The sequence below is a fragment of the Solanum lycopersicum genome, chromosome 7, assembly GCF_036512215.1.
Source record: "Solanum lycopersicum chromosome 7, SLM_r2.1".
Taxonomy (NCBI): domain Eukaryota; kingdom Viridiplantae; phylum Streptophyta; class Magnoliopsida; order Solanales; family Solanaceae; genus Solanum; species Solanum lycopersicum.
Window position 1 is genome coordinate 16921550 of NC_090806.1, and position 8365 is coordinate 16929914.

At 32.5% G+C, this 8365-nt stretch overlaps 1 long non-coding RNA gene across 1 annotated transcript; it reads left to right on the forward strand.

Moving 5' to 3' along the window:
* Positions 1-6465: 6465 nt before the first annotated feature.
* On the forward strand, positions 6466-8057 carry LOC109120760 (uncharacterized). The gene is made up of 2 exons (XR_002028176.2): positions 6466-6979; positions 7838-8057. It is a non-coding gene; the product is annotated as an uncharacterized lncRNA (long non-coding RNA).
* The last annotated feature ends 308 nt before the right edge of the window (positions 8058-8365 follow it).

Genomic DNA, 8365 nt, shown 5'->3' on the forward strand with positions numbered 1-8365 from the left:
TTACTATTGAGTTGCTTAGTTTCTTTAGTGAGGTCATTGAATTTAATTTTGTTGTTTTTTCATGCTTTTTTTTACCTTTAAATTTGTTTAGAAGTCTTTAATTAGAGACACAACACGCTCAACTTATTGACTCAAATTTTCCTAGTTAGCTTAGTTACACTTATCTTAAATTTAAAAGGTTATAACTAGTAAAGTTTAATGTAGTGAGCTATTCGCTGCTTAAAAGAGGTAATATTCACTTGTCTCTTAATTTTGTAGTTATTTTCCTTTTAGTCTACTCTAATTTACATTGATGTGTGTATGCATCTTGATTTTTACTCTTCTATCTATGTTGTTTGTAGTCATTTCCAGGTGATTCTTTCCCCGTATATGTGCTCTTTAAATGTTATGCATGTATAGATAGTTTAGAGTGCTGGAAAAGATTTCCCTTAATATGTGACTTTCGTATTAGTCTTTTTTTTCTTATTCGTGTTCTATTTTGTGACCATTGTTGACTATAGAACTGATTTAGTAGTTACTGGGTCAGGTTGAACAGTAACTCATCCTCTCAAGGGGGGGGGGTCGTGCAATGTGTGCTACTTAGTTTCTTGTGTGACGTTATTGTCTTTGACAAAATAATATGAAGTTTTGTATTTTTTATATGAAATCTATTAAATCTTGTAAGTGTTTAGGTTTGTCAAAATTGTCTGACTTTGTTGTCGTGTCTTTTTATCTTTAGATTGAGTTTTTAGATTTTAAATCTTTTACTTTTTTTCTGTTTCAACTAATTGAAATTGTAGGTAAAATTGGTATTGTTAAGTAGACAAATGATTATGTATCACAAATAGTTCAAGGAAAACACACATTTTAGTTATGTTTTTAGATAAAATAAGATAGAGCCACTAATCAGAATCTTCTTTTTTATGTCTTATATTGGTAATTTGTTTTTGGTGTCATATAGGATATTAAATATTAAATGGATAGTGGAGATAAAAGTTGTATGGGTATCAAGAGATCCACCAATCATTATATCAGTGGTGTCAATAACTTTCTTTATACAACTTTTGAACTAGCTTCCAAAGGAGATGAAATATTGTGTCCTTGCAAAAGTGTGCTAATTATAAGTGGCATCAACTAAATGTTGTAGAGGATCACTTGGTTGTGTATGGGTTTGTACAAGTGTACACCAAATGGATTCTTCATAGAGAAAGTATTTCCTTGAGAAATAATCCAGACCATAATAAGAAAGGTTCCAACATGCGGGACAATATTGATGGCCTACTTCATGATACTTTTAGAGATGTTTCAGGTGACTTGGAGCTTGAGGGACTGAAAGAGGAGTTATCCAAAGATGCAAAGAAATTGCATAAATTACTAAACGAAGGTAAACAAGAGTTATATTCTTGGTGTAAGAATTTCTCGAAACTGAATTTCACCATTCGATTATTCTTGTTCAAATGCATTCATGGTTTGAGTAACATGACCTTTGGAGACGTGCTAGACCATTTAAGAGAAGCATTTTCATTTGATCATATACCCGAGTAATTTCACAACGCAAAAGATGTGTTGAAAGATTGGGGTCTTCATTATGAAAAAATACATGAATGCCCTAATGGTTGCATTTTATTTTGGAAGGAAAATAATTGTTCTGTTTGTGACTCGTCCAGATGGAAGACTTTTAATGATCCGTTGACTAATGAAAGCACCAAAATTCCTGCAACGGTTTTAAGGTACCTTCCCTTAAAACCTTGGCTTCAGAAAATATTCATGTGTCCTGAAACAACTGCAAATATGAAATGACATGATAATGAACGACCCAAAGATGGAAATATAAGGCATGCGGCTGACGGGGAAGCTTGGAATAATTTTGATTCCTTGCACGAAGATTTTACTAGAGATCCTCGTAATGTTAGATTGGGTCTTTCAAGGGATTGTTTCAACCTGTTTCAAACCATAAGTATTTCCCATAGCACATGGCCTCTTATGTTAATGACTTATAATTTATCACCGTGGATTTGCATGAAACCGAAGTATATGATATTATCTATGATAATTGCAGGTCTATCATCTCCAGGAAACGATATTGATGTCTACCTTCAACCACTAATTGCATAATTGAAAGAATTGCGGGAAAATAGGATGAAAACATATAATGTTTATTCTAACCGAAAATTTCAATTGCGTTTGTGGAAAATAAGTGATTTTCCAGTCTACGCAATGCTTTCTGGTTGGAGCACAAAAGGAAAAAATGTTTGCCCAACTTGTAATCATGGAACATGCTTTCAATATATGTCAAACATAGTCGTAACATGTCTTACATGTGTCATCGGGCATTCTTACCCTTTGATCATCCATTTCCTAGAGATGATAAATCATTTGATGGTAAAGAAGATCAAAGGTCTGAAACTACTCCCTTCTCAAGCACAGTAGTATTGGAAGAGTTGCGTGGATTCAATAATGTTAACGGAAAGGGCCAAAAATTGAAGCGTCGTGACAGTGAGGGTCCATGGAAAAAAAGATCCATTTTTTTAATTGACATACTGGGAACATAAAAAAATGAGGCACAATCTTGATGTAATGCACATAGAAAAGAATATTCGTGATAGTTTTCTCGGGGACTTTGTTGGATGTACCTGGAAAGTCAAAAGACCATGTTAATTCTCGATATGATTTGCAATAATTAGGGATGCGAAAGGAACTTCAAACAGTAAAAGATTATAATGGAAAAATTTATTTGGCTAAAGCTTGTTTCTCCATGAAACCAGAAAAGAAGAAGTTGTTTTGCACTATTCTTACAAATGTCAAGTTACAAAAAGGTTGTGTTTCAAATATATCAGATGTGTGGAAGTGGATGAGATTAAATATTAGGTTACAAGAGCCATGATGCTCATTTCATAATGCATTACTTGCTCCAAGTTGTTATTAGAAAGGTGTTGCCTAAAAAAGTTTCTATAGCCTAGATTCGGTTGGGGAGCTTCTTTGGAGTTATAATTGGCAAGGTTATAAGAAGAGCATATCTTGATAAAAAGCAGTCTGAAATCAATGTGATTATACATGACCTTGAAAGACTTTCCCTCCATCTTTTTTGGATATAATGGTACATCTTCCCATCCATTTAGTAAATGAAGTTATGCTTGGGGGTCCGACACATCTTCATTGGATGTATTCCATTGAAAGAAACCTATGTTTATTCAAGGGGCTTGTTCATAATCAATTTCATCTAGAAGCATCTATACTAGAGGGGTTCGTGGCACTAGAGTGCATGAATTTATGTTCTAGATACCTACATGCTGGGGTGAAAACAAAATTCAGTCGATACCAATTAGAGGATGAGTAGGGAACTAAAACAAAGGTAGATAATTTGTCACCAATATTCCCTAAATTTTTCCATTCCATTCGAAGGGAGAAAAAAATCAAAGGCAATAATTTTCACATGGATCTCCAGTTATGCCTTCATATACATCGATATGTATTGTTTAATGCCGGAGATGAAAAAAATGGAGATCTTTATCATGTAAGATCTGTCACTTTTATTATAAACTTCAAAAATTTTATATGATAAGAACTTTGAAACATGCTAATTTAAATTATGCTTGCTTGTAGGGAACATAAGACTGTAATTGCCAATCATAGTAGATCAATAAGACAGTAATTGACAATCATAGTAGATCAAATGCTTGGATTAAAGCACAGAATCATAGTCAGGAATTTGACAACTGGTTTAAGAAAAAAGTTAAATCTGTTGAAGTGCCTGAACATTTACGACAACTTTCTAATGGGCCTAATACTACGGCAAAAATGTATACATCATATTTCATGAATGGATATCAATTTCATACATTGAAACGAGATAGTCAAGGTAAGACTCAGAACTATGGAGTGACTTTATCAGCAACGATTGATATTTTTTCTAGTGCTAAAGACCAAAACCGCATTGATGGAGAGGTTTTCTATTATGGACTTATTCAGGGTATCTCAGAGATTGATTATTGGGGATTTTTTAATGTTGTGTTGTTTAAATTTGATTGGTTTCGTAATGAAGTCGATGAATATGGATTAACTCGGGTATACTTTAATAAGTTATGCAGTATTGAAGATCCATTTGTACTAGCATCTCAAGTGCATCAAGTTTTCTATGGAGGATCCAATTGAGAAATATGTTTATTATGCAAGGAATAAAGTCAATGTTGATTTATTTGGTTTAGAAGAATATCATAATTGCCCCAATATTGGAGACATATTTTTTGGGGAGCCAGAAAATGACATTGGAACATCGAATGGAATATTTTATGTTGATGTTGATCCTAGATGGTCGAGAGAAGATGTACTTGGTGATGTCATTGTATGCCAATTCATGATCAACATTCAGAATACATGGAAGAAGATCACATGGACACATCAGAAGAAGATGAGGACTTTGATGATGTTAATTGGGACGTAATGGTGGATAAGTGGCTGATGATTGACGAAGGAACTTTTAAACTTCTTTTAATATATCTCTATTGAATATTCTTGTTTGTACTATTGTTTTGGAAGCCAACTGAATGAATGTTGATTTTGCCTATTTTATTCTTATTGTGTACTTCTATCTTTTTGGGTTTTCTAACTATTATTAGAGATTGCTTTAGTTCTTCTTTTGCTGGAATGAGCTGATTGATTTTGCTTTAGATATCATATGTGAATCAGGTTGCAAGAAGTGGTGGTTCTGATTTCTGCTTCACCGTTTCTTATTTTTACTAGTTCATTTTACTGCTACTGTAATCTTCTTCTCGCTGATTCTTCTATATATTCTTGATTTATTGAGATATATAACTTCTTATCTATATATCTCTTTTTTTACAGTAGGCATTACTTGGTAGTCATGAAACAACGAGTGTCTTCAAGAATAAGGAATAAAGAAGCAAGTGAAACTATTCCAGCTGGAACACTCACATCTATGGCGAATCAAAACAAGTTGTTGCTATCTAGAAAAAAACAAGATCTAATCGTCGAAAAGCATCAACGTGTAACAAATGTAATTGAAGAAAAAGATTTTATAGAATCACACAGTCCAGAGACATGACATCTTATACAAGCTGATGCAACTAACAATGTAGTTCAACTAGTAGAAGAACAACATCAATAGAATTCTACAACTGTTGAAGAAAACGAACAATGTGAAGAACAAGACAAGAACATCAATATTTTATTTATAATATTTCTTTTCTTTTCTTATTATAAAATAAAATTGCAATACTACTTTGAAAGGGATATATTTATTTGTGTATTATTGTAGAGTCCTCCAATAAAAAAGACAAAGAGGTCAAACAGAGATGTTATCTATACATGGAAGGCATGATCGTGAACTAATTATACTGAATAAAGTTTGTCAGCCAGTTGGTCCTAGTAATGATGTCATGATAGAGTTGAGGATCTTCCTGGGTACACTTTCTAGGAATGCGACCCTTTGTCCTCTTGATATAGAAAATTTTGAAGCTGATGGCCACAAAAGATTATTTGTGGGATTATACCAAGGTTTGAAGTATTCAATTCTCTATTAAGTTAAATATATTTAAAATTTATTTCACTAACTCAATGTTCAAATTTTTAGGAGAAATATGTCATTCCTGAAATTGGTGTAAGATAGACTTTAAATAGATCAACAAGCTTGGAGAAGGCGTAAGTTTTATTTGAAAACACACCACTTTGATGCCTACGCTAATGATCAAATTCGGATAGAAAACAAGCTTAATGATGTTCCAACAACCCAATTTAAGGAACTTCTTAAATATTGGAACTCAGAAAAATTCAGGTAATGTTACTAGTTGCAATGGTTCAATAATGTTAAGTTCGATTTTACATTATCATTTTCCCTTGTGTTCTTGTTGGATCCGAGAACAACTTCTAATACATGGTTCTTGGTTGAATTTTACTCCTTATGGATTTAGTTACTTCTCGTTTAGTAAGAGAATATTTTCATTAGCTGATTTGGTGGTTATTTTTTCTTTTCATTCCCAAAATATTTTAAGTTATATATAGAGCTCTTTTCTTCTGTAACTGATCACTGCTAGTGTACGTTCTGTCTCTTCTTTTTGGGAGCCACTGAGCTTTTTTTTATCAATCATTGGAAAGAAGATTCCCTCTTCTATAAAAATCACTTGATCATTGTGGAACTTCTCTTCTATTTGCAGAAAATGTCAAAAACAAATAGTGAGAAACGTAATAAAGTTGAAAAAACCACATATTTTTGGCAAGAAAAGCTTTGTTTTTGTTCACAATGATTTGTTATGAGCTTTTGCTTGGCATTGAATAAAAACATGTCACATTATAAAGATGATGTTTGATATCGACTTTTAATGTCTACAGGAAAAACAGAGGGAAACTAGTGATACTCCATCAAGTAAGGAATTTTTTATGGTTACAAAGAGAAGAAAGCCCAACCGATCATACAAGGATACATATGAAAATACAACTAGTAAAATTGTGAGATCTTTCTTTAATTTTTCTTTTGTTTGATTTGAATTTGTTTTTTCATACTTACTCTTTATGTGTGTACTTGAATTTTGTGTTTTTTTTAATAATAAAACTGCATTATAGGCTGAGATGGAGAATATTGAAATGCAACAAAAAGAAGACGGAAAAGAGATGATTGATGCAATTTCTTCTTTCATGGGATCAGAACATCCAGGACGTTTGAGATTATATGGAAGAGGGGTTACAAAAACTACTTTGAAAGAGAAAGTGGGAATTTTGAAGACCTCTCAAATGCAACAAATGACCTAATGAAAAAAATGGAAGAGAGAATGATGAAAATGGAGGAAAAAATTGAGGAATAGAAAGAACAATATGACCAACAAAAGATCATGATGCAATAAGAAATTGTAGATGATGTCATAAAAAAACTTCAGCTTTCAGGCCTACCAATTGATGCTTATGTTATAGCAACATTACTTGATGTTTCGTCAACAGAAAATAAATATTTGATCAGTCCATCGTTCATCTACCTGTAGCAAAAATCAAGGTCAGAATCTCCCTCCTTCTTCTTCATTTTCTTCTACTACTGCTTTTGCAGTTTCTTGTTTGGTTCATCTTCATCTATGGATTGTTATGTTAATCTGCTTCTACTTCTTTTTCTTGTGCTACTACATCTGCAATCTTCTGTATTATTTCTAGTGCAACTGCGGTGATCCTTTCATTTATATCGAAGTTTATATTATCGAGATTAGTGTTACTGCTGTTTGCATAGTTTAGGTGTTGTTGGTTTTTAATAACTGAGATCAACATTTTGCCTTTGTGATTCATCATTTGTTTCTGATGTATATGTTCTTGTTGTATTTACTCTTGATGTATCCCCTATTTGTTGCTTTGTCTATTGTGTTTAACTGTTATATTTTGATAAACAAATATCATGTTTGTGATTGTGCAAACTTTCTAGTTCTGATTCTAAGTATTGTAATTTGTGATTTATTGGAATTCAATGTCTTCCATCCTTTGGTGGGGAGAGTTTGAAAAATGTGGTTGTGGATTGAGTTGTCTTGTTCAAGGGCAACGCTTGTAATGTAGTTAGCTAATTGATTTCTAACTTAGTTGTTCCCGATCAGCTTCTTCACCATTGCTAATTCTTGTATGATGTTTAGTGGCCCCTAAATTGTTTTCATCCGGTACACATTTATAGCTATATTTTATGAGTTATTTCCTGATATGTTTGGCTCCTTCAAATGAACAGTCAGAGCTTCTACCTCTATGTTAAAGTCTTGGTTTCCTGGGAGTTATTTTCATCATGGACGGAAATAGAAAAAATTAGGAATTGTGTGTCTTCATTTCACTTTTCATTTTTGAAAATCCTCTTTCCTAATTGTTTACCCTTTTGAAATTGTAGGTGAACAAAATGATGAGCAAAGCGGGGATGAAAGCAGCGAAGAGCTTACTTAAAAAGAATTGGTTTCTACAAATATTCTAGAACTATTTTACTTTTTGGAATAATTTTGTGAACTTAAATGAGTCCAACTCTTGAACATTCTAGCAGTCTTTTTACTTTTTGTCCTAATTTTGTGAAGTTGAATGAATGTAAACTCTTAAACATTCAAGGACTATTTTTATATTTAGGCTTAATTTTTGTGAACATCAATGTATGTTAACTCTTGAATTGTAAATCAAGATCATATTTTTTTTATCTATTATATATGAATGCTACAACTTGATGCACATATTGGTTTAATATGTTCTATCGTTGTATTATTGTTTATTTCAAAAATGGCTACAATAGCCTGTAATAACCATTAAAAAAGGTCTATTGCAATATCTTAAACATTGTTGCAATAGTTAAGAAAAACCGTTGTAATAGCTTAGGTTGAGTTGTATAATAAAGTTGTTGTGGTAGGTCGTTTGCATTGATGTGCAACTGTTG